Below are 10886 nucleotides of genomic sequence, written 5' to 3'. Positions count from 1 at the left end.
GGAATGTGCAGGAGGCAACCAATCAGTGGTTCATCATTGATGTTTCTATCTCCCTTCCTCTCTGAAATCAATACAAATATAAAAAGAAAAAAAAATATGGACTCCAATAGTACTGCTCACAAAGTCCTGTAAGTGTAGTTAAACTCACCTAGCTAATTTTAGGTGTGGGTTGTGCTCTTTATCTTCAGAGGCCTCTAAACAATGACTACACTGAAAATGATAGAATAATAGAAGTCATGTGACTATTTAGGAGTCAAGCCAGTTACAAACCTATAAAAAAGTGACTACTACTAATAAAACTATGAAGAGAGGATCTAAATAAATACTGTCATATTTCTTCAGGCAATGGGAAAAATAGATGTTGCATAGGAATTTGCATTTCTATATTGGCCTAAATTACCACATTTAATCTTAACTATTAATTGTTCTCGATAAAACATTTCTGTAGGACACATTTGCCATAATGTTTAAAAATTTTTAAAGACATGTAGTCCACTGTACTTTTAGATAAGTCATTGTTCATTGGGCTCATAGTTTTACTTTTTTATTTTTATTTTTTAAAAATATTTTATTGATTTTTTTACAGAGAAGAAGGGAGAGGGACAGAGAGTTAGAAACATCGATGAGAGAGATGTATCAGCTGACTCCTGCACGCCCCCCACTGGGGATGTGCCTGCAACCAAGGCACATGCCCTTGACCGGAATCGAACCCGGGACCCTCCAGTCCTCAGGCCGAAGCCCTATCCACTGAGCCAAACCGGTTCGGCCATAGTTTTACTTTTTTAATTTAATTTTTAAAAATAAACCTATTGGCGCCGAAATTGGTTTGGCTCAGTGGATAGAGCGTCGGCCTGCGGACTGAAGGGTCCTAGGTTCGATTCCGGTCAAGGGCATGTATCTGGGTTGCGGGCACGTCCCCGGTGGGGGATGTGCAGGAAGCAGCTGATCGCTGTTTCTAACTCTCTATCTCTCTCCCTTCCTCTCTGTAAAAAATCAATAAAATATATTTAAAAAAAAACAAAAAACACACATTAAAAAAAATCTATTGGCAATTAAAATATCAAGTTCTATTTTGTCATGGTAATGGTTTGTCACTTGTCACAGCCAGATTTTTTAAAGAACAATTAATTACTGGATGTCCTCAGATTCTATTTGAATTGTGTGTGTGCGTGTGTACTTCCACATGTATGCATGTCCATGAGAAGGGTTGTAATGTTTTAGATTAATTAAACAACCTACTACTGACATTTTATTTTTTATTTTTTGTTAATCCTCATCCGAAGATATTTTTCCCATTGATTTTTAGAGAGTGGAAGGGAGAGGGAGAGACACACAGAGGGAAACATCAATGTGAGAGACACAGGGATTGGTTGCCTCCTGAGAGCTTGCAGTAGTGTCCTTTGACCTGAATGGAACCCCAGATCCTTCAGTCCGAAGGCCGACACACTCTATCCACTGAGCTAAACCGGTTAGGGTGAAAGACAAAGACAAAACTTACCATTCCCTATGAGGCTGTCAAAGGAGAATGAAGTACATGAGAAAACTTTCATAACATTGAAGATTTTAAAAGCCCAATTGAAACACAACTGAAAATCCACAAGAGGGGGATGCTTGCTAAACTGCCAGAAAAGAGAACTCCCACAAGGGGGGGGGGGGGGGGAGAGAGAGCAATGGGTGGCCTGGGACTCAGGGTGGGAGGAAGCAGGTGTTCATAGTTTCTCGGGGGTAGGGGTGGAGGCGTGGGCACAGCTTAAGGGAAAAGCAAGATGGGCTTTGTGACTCCGGCTGTGAAGCGTGTGCTCTAAGACCAGGAGCAGAAGGTAGAAGGGTGTTGTCAAAGGAGAGTACACGCTTCTAGCTACCTCCTGATAGTAACAGAAGAAATGGGGGTGCTTTTGAGGCACTTCCGCTTAGCAACCCCACGCGGTTGCTAAGGAGGGGCAGTAGTGGGGTGACCCGGAAGTGGTTGTGTCAGTTTCTCGCTGACTGCTTGAAGTGTGTCCTACCTAGAGCGCCCGGCTGCTCTGCGCCAGGCTGAGGGTGGGGCCAGCGTTAGTGGTTCCGGCTCGGCTCCTGTCGCCCCTCGGCTCCTCGCCTTCCCCCTCCCCTCCCACACCTCTCCTCCCTCCGCTTCCTGGGAAAGAGAGAAGCTACCACCGTGGGTGGGTACCGAAGCGCTCGTCGCCTCTGGGAGGGGACCGCGCCGGCCCCTTGTGATCCCCGGAGCACCACCGGACCAGGTACTCGCTCCGGCTTCGACGGGGTCCCGGAGGTCGGAGCCTGAGGTGGGTGTGTGTGTGTTTGTGGGGACTGGTTGCGGGGGGAGGGGGGCGGGCCGCGTTCTCCGGGTCGGGAAGGGGGACGCCGAGATGCTGGGTGGGGCGCAGGCCGGCGCTGGTGTCTGTGGAGGTTGCGGGGGTGGAGAGGAGGGGCTGGTGGAAACCGCGGGCGGAGAGTTTCGGGTGGCTGGGTGAACGTTGCGGAGGAGGCTCCCTTTGGATGCAGAAGACTTCTGCCGTGTGGACGGGGAGTTTGCCACCTGGAGGACTCGCTCTGAAAGGGGGAGCGTTCTCCGGAGCCAAAAGGAGGGCATAGATCTGGGCAGGGTGGTTGGGGCAATCCAAAGCTCCCATTGCCTGCTTTCCCTGTCCACCCCGCTGGGACCTAGCCCGGTTTTGAGGTTTTGGGGGATTGTGACTCGGCTGGACACCGTGGGGAGCCGCCCTTGACCGAGCTAGGGCCGAAGAGTGGGTAAGGAGACCTCCCTCCACCCGACTTCCGTGTGCGTCCCCCGCTTCTTCCTTTATTGCTCGTGTCCCTGCGTCGCACGGGAGCGGTACCCCCCAAGTGGGCGGCATCACAGCGTAAAAGAGAGTGGAACTGGGTTTGTCGCCTCTAAATGATATTTCAAATGTTTGAAAAGTGCTGGAATAACATATTCAACAATGTCTCTTAGTTCTATATTAAATCGTATAAGTTATCTTAGAAAAGTGCAATTCTGAAAAGCACCGAACTATAGGCTAGTCCGGCATAGTCTTGTTTGGTAGATATTGGTGTTTATAAAAAAAAAAAAAAAAAAAAAAAGACTAGAACCGTATAGAATAGAGGTCTAGGAGAGACATGTTGAGGCAAGCCTTTTCCACCCTCTTTTTTTTTTTTTAACCTGCCAGTAAGCCTGCCCTAGTTTAAATGAAGCAGAACGAAGCTCTTCATTTTTATTTCAATCAGTGGCCGACTGGTAAGTACTGTGTGGTGATGCCTTAGAATAGATAAGTTCAGAGAGACAGGATTGTCTGCTTTTGAGCCTGTCTCTTAATCTTTTAAGGAGATAATTGTGGTCCAGGGGAAGTTTTGGCTTTGAGGTAGGTAAATCTGGGATTGAACCCAACCTGCCATTGGCTAGTTGTTGATCTTGGGCAAGTCATGGAACCTACCAGAGATTTATTTTCTTCATAAATACAATGAGTTAAAATTCTTACCAGTATTGTAAGGGGGTGATATACGTAAATAATAGTCCACTTTAAATGGAATCACCTTCTAATTGAAAGATGAATTATCATTCATCTTACACAGTCAAGGTAGCCCAGTTTTGTGGAATAAGGCTCGAGATAGGAAGGGAATTGGATAATAATATTTAAAAACATATATACAACAAGACTTTCAGTGACTTAGAGAAATTGACTACAAGTAGCGTGAAATTCAGCTACCAGTAGTTTCTTAACTCTTAAAAACAAAGTAGAATATGCGCATTTATTCAAAATACCAATAATGTTTCAAAGGTTTTCTCAGATTTGTGTTGTATATAGTATGGATTGATAGGAAAAACATTTAAGCCCTGGCTGGTTTGGCTCAGTGGATAGAGCAACAGCCTGTGGACTAAAGGGTCCCGGGTTCCATTTCTCTCAAGGGCACATGCCCAGGTTGCTGGCTCCATCCCCAGGGGGGTCATGCAGGAGACAACTGATCAATGATTCTCTCTCCCTCTCCCTTCCTCTCTGAAATCAATAAAAATCTATTTAAAAATAAAACATTTAAAAAGTAATTTATGCCCTAGCCCAGTGGTTCTCAACCTTCCTAATGCTGCAACCCTTTAATATAGTTCCTCATGTTGTGGTGACCCCAACCATAAAGTTATTTTCGTTGCTACTTCATAACTGTAATTTTGCTACTGTTATGCATCGTAATGTAAATATCTGATATGCTATATGTGTTTTCCGATGGTCGCGACCCACAGGTTGAGAACCGCTGAGCTAGCTGATTTGGGCATCTGCCCTTGGACTGACGGGTCCAGGGTTTGATTCAAGTCAAGGGCACCTACCTGGGTTACAGACTGGATTCCTCCCACCCTCCCCAGTGAATCAGGTCATGTTGTGTGCAGGAGGCAATCAATAGATGTGTCTCTCTCATATTGATGTTTCTCTCTTTGTCTCTCCCTTTCTCTCTAAGAATCAATGGGAAAATATCCTCAGGTGGGGATTAATAACAACAACAAAGTAATTTATGTAAATTTCAGTCAACATCCCCTGTCTCTGAAGAGAATTAAATTGGGACATAAAATAGAAAGTTGTAATTTAAGATTAAAATTAACATTAGTGTTGTGACTCATCTTAATTAGATTTAAACTATTAGCAAAATTTACACAATTCTTATATGTATAATCTGTAAAATAAATGAAAATGGGATGAAATTCTGCCTTTAAGTCAGTCGTGATGATAATCCTATATAATAAAGAGCTAATATGCAAATGGTGATCATGCTCTCATGCCGTCACAGTTCATTACTAGAAAGCTGCGTGCGCAGCCGGTGCACACGGGTGGGCAGGGCTGCGTGCACGGCAAGGCGCGCACGGGTGGGCGGGGACTTGACTCTGCATGCATGACGCGGAGGCGGGACCCCGGCTCCTGCCTACCTCTTTGGGGCAATCCATCGAGGAGCCCCGGATGGGTGGGTGGGGCCTACCTCTTTGGGGCGATCTATTGCAGGGCTCCCGTACTGTGAGAGGGCACAGGCCAGGCTGGGGAACCCCTCCCCCCCAGTGCATGAATTTCATGCACTGGGCCTCTAGTATAGAAATAAATCTCAGGAACATGAAGTCTTTATAATTTGTTTCTTTTATGGTTTTAAAATGATAATTATATGTTACCTGTTATATGTCATATTTTCAGCTAATATAGTTTGCTTTGTGATGTAACATGTAGTTCATACTTTTTAAAAATGTATATATTTTATTGGTTTTTTTACAGAGAGGAAGGGAGAGGGATAGAGAGTTAGAAACATTGATGAGAGAGAAACATCGATCAGCTGCCTCCTGCACATTCCCTATTGGGTATGTGCCCGCAACCAAGGTACATGCCCTTGACCGATATCGAACCTGGGACCATTGAGTCCACAGGCTGACGCTCTATCCATTGAGCCAAACCGGTTAGGGCTAGTTCATACTTTTTAATTTTGTTGTTGTTGTTGTTAATCCTCACCAGAGGATATTTTTCCATTGATTTTTAGAGAGAGTAGAAGGGTGGGGGGAGACAGAGAGAGAGAACATTGATGTGAGAGAGACACATCGATTGGTTGCCTCCTGCATGTGGTATATCCCCTTGAGTGGAATCAAACCCAGGACCCTTTAGTCTGAGCCAAACCTGTAGGGCTGAACTTTTTAATTAAAAAAAAAAATATTTTTATTGATTTCAAGTAGGAAGGGAGAGGGAGAGAGAAGAAACATCAATTATGAGAGAGAATCATTGATCACTACCTCCTGCACACCCCACACTGGGGATCGAGCCCGAAACCCAGGCATGTGCCTTGGTTGGGAATGGAACCGTGACCTCCTGGTTCATAGGTTGACACGCAACCACTGAGCCATGCTGGCTGGGCTGTACTTCTTAATTTTTAAATGTACTTTATACACAAAAGATAGAAATTAAGTAATAATTACTTACTTTAGTAATAGTTTTTTGTGTGTAAAAAATATATATAAAAACTCTGATAAAAGTCACCAACTATACTGAATGCTCCTTGAGGTAGAAATACTTATTTTAAATTTTACCCACCACTGAATCTATATAATTAGCAATAAATATTGGTCACATTGATAAATGGATGGATATATTTAAAATTATTCATAAAGTATTTATACCTTTTTAAAAAAAATGTATTGATTTTAAAGAGGGAGATACAGAGAGATAGAAACATCGATGAGAAACATCCATCTGCTGCCTCTTACACACCCCCTATTGGGGATTGAGTCCAAAACCCAGGCATATACCCTGCCTGGGAATTGAACCAGGGATCTCTTGGTTCATAAGTTGACATTCAACCACTGACCCACACCAGCCGGGCTCCATACCCTTTTTTAAAAAAAATGTTGAAATTATATTTTTGGTAGTTGTAGCTTTTTGTAAGATTATTCAACTTCGTGAATGCCCCTTTAAAGAGTGTAAAGTTTTTAGTGTATCTTTAAGCTTTTAGCTATGTTTTCCTGGATAATTTTTTTCATCATCTTTTGAATCTAAAATTTGAGGCAGTATTATCTTGCTTTGTTGGTAAAGATATCAGGAACTCCTATTTTCCACTCTTCTCATAAAACTTTCATAAACCATTTGTTAGTTTATAGTATTATAAGAGGATATTAGCTGTTAGAGTAAAAAGATCTATCTAAATTGTAGGCAACAATAGAAATTGTTAGAGATGATACTTTTCTCAGTGACCTTTTCCACTCAAAGTATGTGGCTGTTCCAGGAATCTTTGCAGTTGTCAGTTATGGAATTTGCTTGTCAGGAAATCTAAAAATGACTCCTTTAATATCCATTCCTTGGATGAGCTCAGAAAGCTTTAGGAAAAATTGGGAAGGTTTATATACCATATACTAGATTCAAATAATGAACAAAGCACATACAGCTAATTTTATTGATGCTGTCAAATCAGGAATGAAAGTTACTGTGTAAATGTTTTTAAAATTCCAGGTAGTGCTTTACTCAAACCAAATGAGTATTCTTCCAGAGCTTGTTATTTGAAAGCTTTTTTTTTTTGAAAAATGTGAACTTTTGTAATGAAGATAATCGTATCCAGAAAAAAAGAGCTGATATCATAGACAGATTTTAATATCACCAATTTGATAGAAACTGCTTCAGTGGCTTCAGATAAATAAAAGTAGAGTTTCATGAAAGAACTTTAGAATTTGTGGAATGATAATTTTTATATTTATTATTTATTTATTTCAGAGAGGAAGGGGAGAGAGAGAGAGAGAGAGAGAGAGAGAGAGAGAGAGAGAGAGAAACATCGATAATGAGGAAGAATCATTCATTGGCTGCCTCCTACATGCCCACTACTGGGGATCAAGCCCACAATCTGGGCTTGTGCCTTTGACCAGAATCAAACCAAGGACCCTTCAGTCCGCAGGTGGATACTCTATCCACTGAGCAAAGATGGACACTCTGTCCACTGAGCAAAACCAGCTATGGCTAGAATGATATATTTTTTTTTTATTGCTTAAAGTATTACAAAGAGCATTACATATGTCTCTTTTTTTCCCCCCTTGACATTCCCCCGGCTTCCCCTACCCCCCAGTGTCTTGTGTCCATTGGTTATGCTTATATGCATGCACACAAGTCCTTCGGTTGATCTCTTATCACCACCACTAGGCCCCCCCCCCCCCCCGCAACCCTCCCTGGCCTTCCCGCTGTAGTTTGACAGTCTGTTCGATGCTGCTCTGCCTCTATCTATTTTTTTTTTAATATATTTTATTGATTTTTAACAGAGAGGAAGGGAGTGGGATAGAGAGTTAGAAACATTGATGAGAGAGAAACATCGATCAGATCAGTTTATAATGGTCTTGGAATGATATTTTTTTAAACATGTAACTTCTCTGTACTCATTTCTGCCTAATATAAAAAATTTAAGCTGGGAGGAAAAAAAGAATAAGTTTATTTCAGAATTACCATTTTCTTTTTTATTGATGTTTAGAGGAAAGGGGTAATGAGAGGGATAGAAAGAAAGAGAGAAACATTGTTGCTCCACTTATTTATGCATTTATTGGTTGCTTCTTGTATGTGCCCTGTCCTGGGATCTCACTGGGGACAACGCTCTAACCAACTGAGCTCCTTGGCCAGGGCAGAATTACCGTTTTCTTTCTTTTCTTCTTCTTTTTTTGGTTAATCCTCACCCAAGGATATTTTTTCCATTCATTTTTTGAGAGAGAGTAGAAGAGAGGGAGAGAGGAGGAGGGGGAGAGAGAGAGAGAGAAACATTGATGTGAGAGAGACACATGTGTTAGCTGCCTCCTGCACACACCCCCTCCCCCACTGGGGCTGGAGAACGAACCCAAAATTGAGGTTTGAACCCTTGACTGGAAATTGAACCTGTGACCCTTCAATGTGGGGGCTAACGCCCTAACCACTGGACAGCACCAATCAGAGCAGAATTACCATTTTCAGTTTGGGAGATTTACTTATTTGGAGAGCTAAATTGGATTTTGACATTATTGGGATTGTGTTCAGGATGGACTCAGGAAAAAAAATTAGATGCCATCTGTTTCAGATTTCTTATTCTCTCACCCTTTCATGTTTTGTGGCTTTGAATTCATCAGATTATTTTTCAAAAATAAAAATCCTCTGATTTAGGTTATGTAATTTCAGCTATATCAGTGAACACAAAAGTCAAAGAATCTGCATTTTTATACTGAGTTACACAAAGTTCACAGACATTGGTTAAAAGTAATTGTTTTTTTCAGACTATGTGAACATTAGGTAGCATCATATATCTTTGTCATCATTCACTTAATAAACCATTCTTTTCCTTTTTAGATAAATTTTTGTGAGTTTATTTGAGCCAAACTGAGGACATATGCCAGAGAGCAAGATTCCAAATGCTCCTTAATAAACTATTCTTGTCAGTAGTGCTTAACCATAGTCCACTCCTGGTGGAAGTTGCTAAGAAAATGGATTATGGAGATACAGAAAAATTTTTCCCTTTGATGTCACAATCAGAAGAGGAGCTTCTACTGGAGATTTTTTATTTAGTGATAAGTCCACTTAGTCTTTTAGTAGTGAGTTTTGCCTTACCTATGCCAGTTGCTATTCCATAACAGTTCATAGGGCACATTCTTGTCACTTTTCAGTTTGAATCTTTTTTCTTTTTAAAGATATATCTTTTAAAAATATATATATTTTATTGATTTTTTTACCGAGAGGAAGGGAGAGGGAGAAGGATAGAGAGTTAGAAACGTCGATGAGTGAGAAACATAGATTCAGCTGCCTCCTGCACACTCCCCACTGGGGATGTACCCGCAACCAAGGTACATGCCCTTGACCAGAATTGAACCTGGGACCCTTCACTCCACAGGCCGGTGCTCTGTCCACTGAGCCAAACCGGTCAGGGTTTCAGTTTGAATCTTGATAAATTTTGAGGTCAGGCTTTGGGTTTACTGAGCTGGAAAAGACCATTACTTGTTTGTGTTACAGTAGTTGACATCAAACATGGAACCTAAAAACCCAGGTATCTTTGAGAAACTTTAAGTAGAACTGGTGTGGTATCACAAAAATGGACCGAACAGAGAGCCATCTGGACAGAAGAAAGCCATCCTTTGATTTCAGCAGGAGTATTCTGATGACATAGGAAAACATATAGACTACCCTGCCTCTACACCACTGTAGTCTGTTAGTTGTCTAGAGACGCTGAGTGGGTAGTGTAGTTATGGTAGGACCTGGGGTGTCAGGGATGGGAATTGTTCTTCAATAATAGCTCACCCATCACAATGGAGGCATTGACATACTGGGGAAAGGGATATTCTCTTGGATTTTTGCCTTTGCCAGAGAAGCTGAGTGAACAGGTAACCATTGCCCTTGCCATCAAAAAGAACTTGCTGCAACACCTGTGGGTGCTGGGTAAGCCTATCAAAATGCCGCATAAATTTCTAAGGAATAGCAGCATTCTAACTCTTTTTTAAAAAATATGTTTTTATTGATTTTAGAGAGAGGAAGGGAGAGGGAGGGGGTAAGAAACATTGATGAGAAACATCAACATCACACAGATGCTTCTTGCATGCCCCCCACTGGGGATTGAGCCCCCAACCTGGGCATATGACCTGACCAGGAATCAAACCGGTAACCTCTTGGTTCATGGGCCAGCGCTCAAACTGGCCAGGCCATTCTAACTCTTGAACAGACAAAAAGAGGTGTTGAGGACTTGAGCCTCTGAATGAAAGTACCATACCTTTACATCCCTCTTGATAAATTTATAACTATAATTTGTTGGCATTAATGAATGATGTGGAAATGTTTTAAGTTGTGTGTGTTTGTGTGTGTGCTTGAGTGTCCATGATAGTCACCAGATCTCATTAGTTCTTAAGGCTCAATTGCTAACCATGACTGATCAAGCAGCTTCCCAGCTGGGTAACTTCTCCATTTCCTAGCTGTCACTCTCTGATGTCGGTGTTAGTGAGCAGGGATATGACCAATATGGCCAATGCCAGGAAAAAGGCAAGGGGATTAAAGGTAAAATATTTTTATTTAAATTTATTAAAATTAAAATTTGGTGTTTTTAAAAAATATTTTTTTATTTTTTTGCAATTTTTAAAAATATATATTTTATTGATTTTTTACAGAGAGGAGGGGAGAGGAATAGAGAGTTAGAAACATCAATGAGAGAGAAACATCGATCAGCTGCCTCCTGCACACTCCCTACTGGGGATGTGCCCGCAACCAAGTTACATGCCCTTGACCAGAATCGAACCTGGAACCCTTCAGTCCGCAGGCCGACACTCTATCCACTGAGCCAAACCGGTTAGGGCAAAATTTGGTTTTATTTAAAGTCAGTTTCTTTTTTCGCTGATGAGAATTTCTATAAATTCTAGTTTCAAGATTGTGGATGCCCAATTCAAAAAAATCGACCTT

The 10886-nt window shown here is 41.7% G+C and overlaps 1 protein-coding gene across 9 annotated transcripts in view; it reads left to right on the top strand.

Moving 5' to 3' along the window:
- The first annotated feature begins 1999 nt into the window (after positions 1–1999).
- Positions 2000–10886, top strand: part of CSNK1G1 (casein kinase 1 gamma 1) — a 159037-nt gene continuing 150150 nt past the window's right edge. For 3 of the 9 annotated variants that reach the window (XR_004966851.1, XM_036304350.1, XM_036304318.1), the window contains exon 1: positions 2000–2285. The gene's annotated coding sequence lies outside the window, so the exon portion shown is untranslated. Of the gene's footprint in view, positions 2286–2451; positions 2752–10886 lie in introns of those variants that run through there. The other 6 variants (XR_004966863.1, XM_036304359.1, XM_036304369.1 and 3 more) reach the window with 4 other exon arrangements.

This window comes from Myotis myotis, unplaced genomic scaffold (genome assembly GCF_014108235.1).
Source record: "Myotis myotis isolate mMyoMyo1 unplaced genomic scaffold, mMyoMyo1.p scaffold_m19_p_1, whole genome shotgun sequence".
In the NCBI taxonomy this organism is placed as follows: Eukaryota; Metazoa; Chordata; class Mammalia; order Chiroptera; family Vespertilionidae; genus Myotis; species Myotis myotis.
Note: the sequence above shows the minus strand (reverse complement) of the source record. Positions and strands in the feature narration are given on the sequence as shown.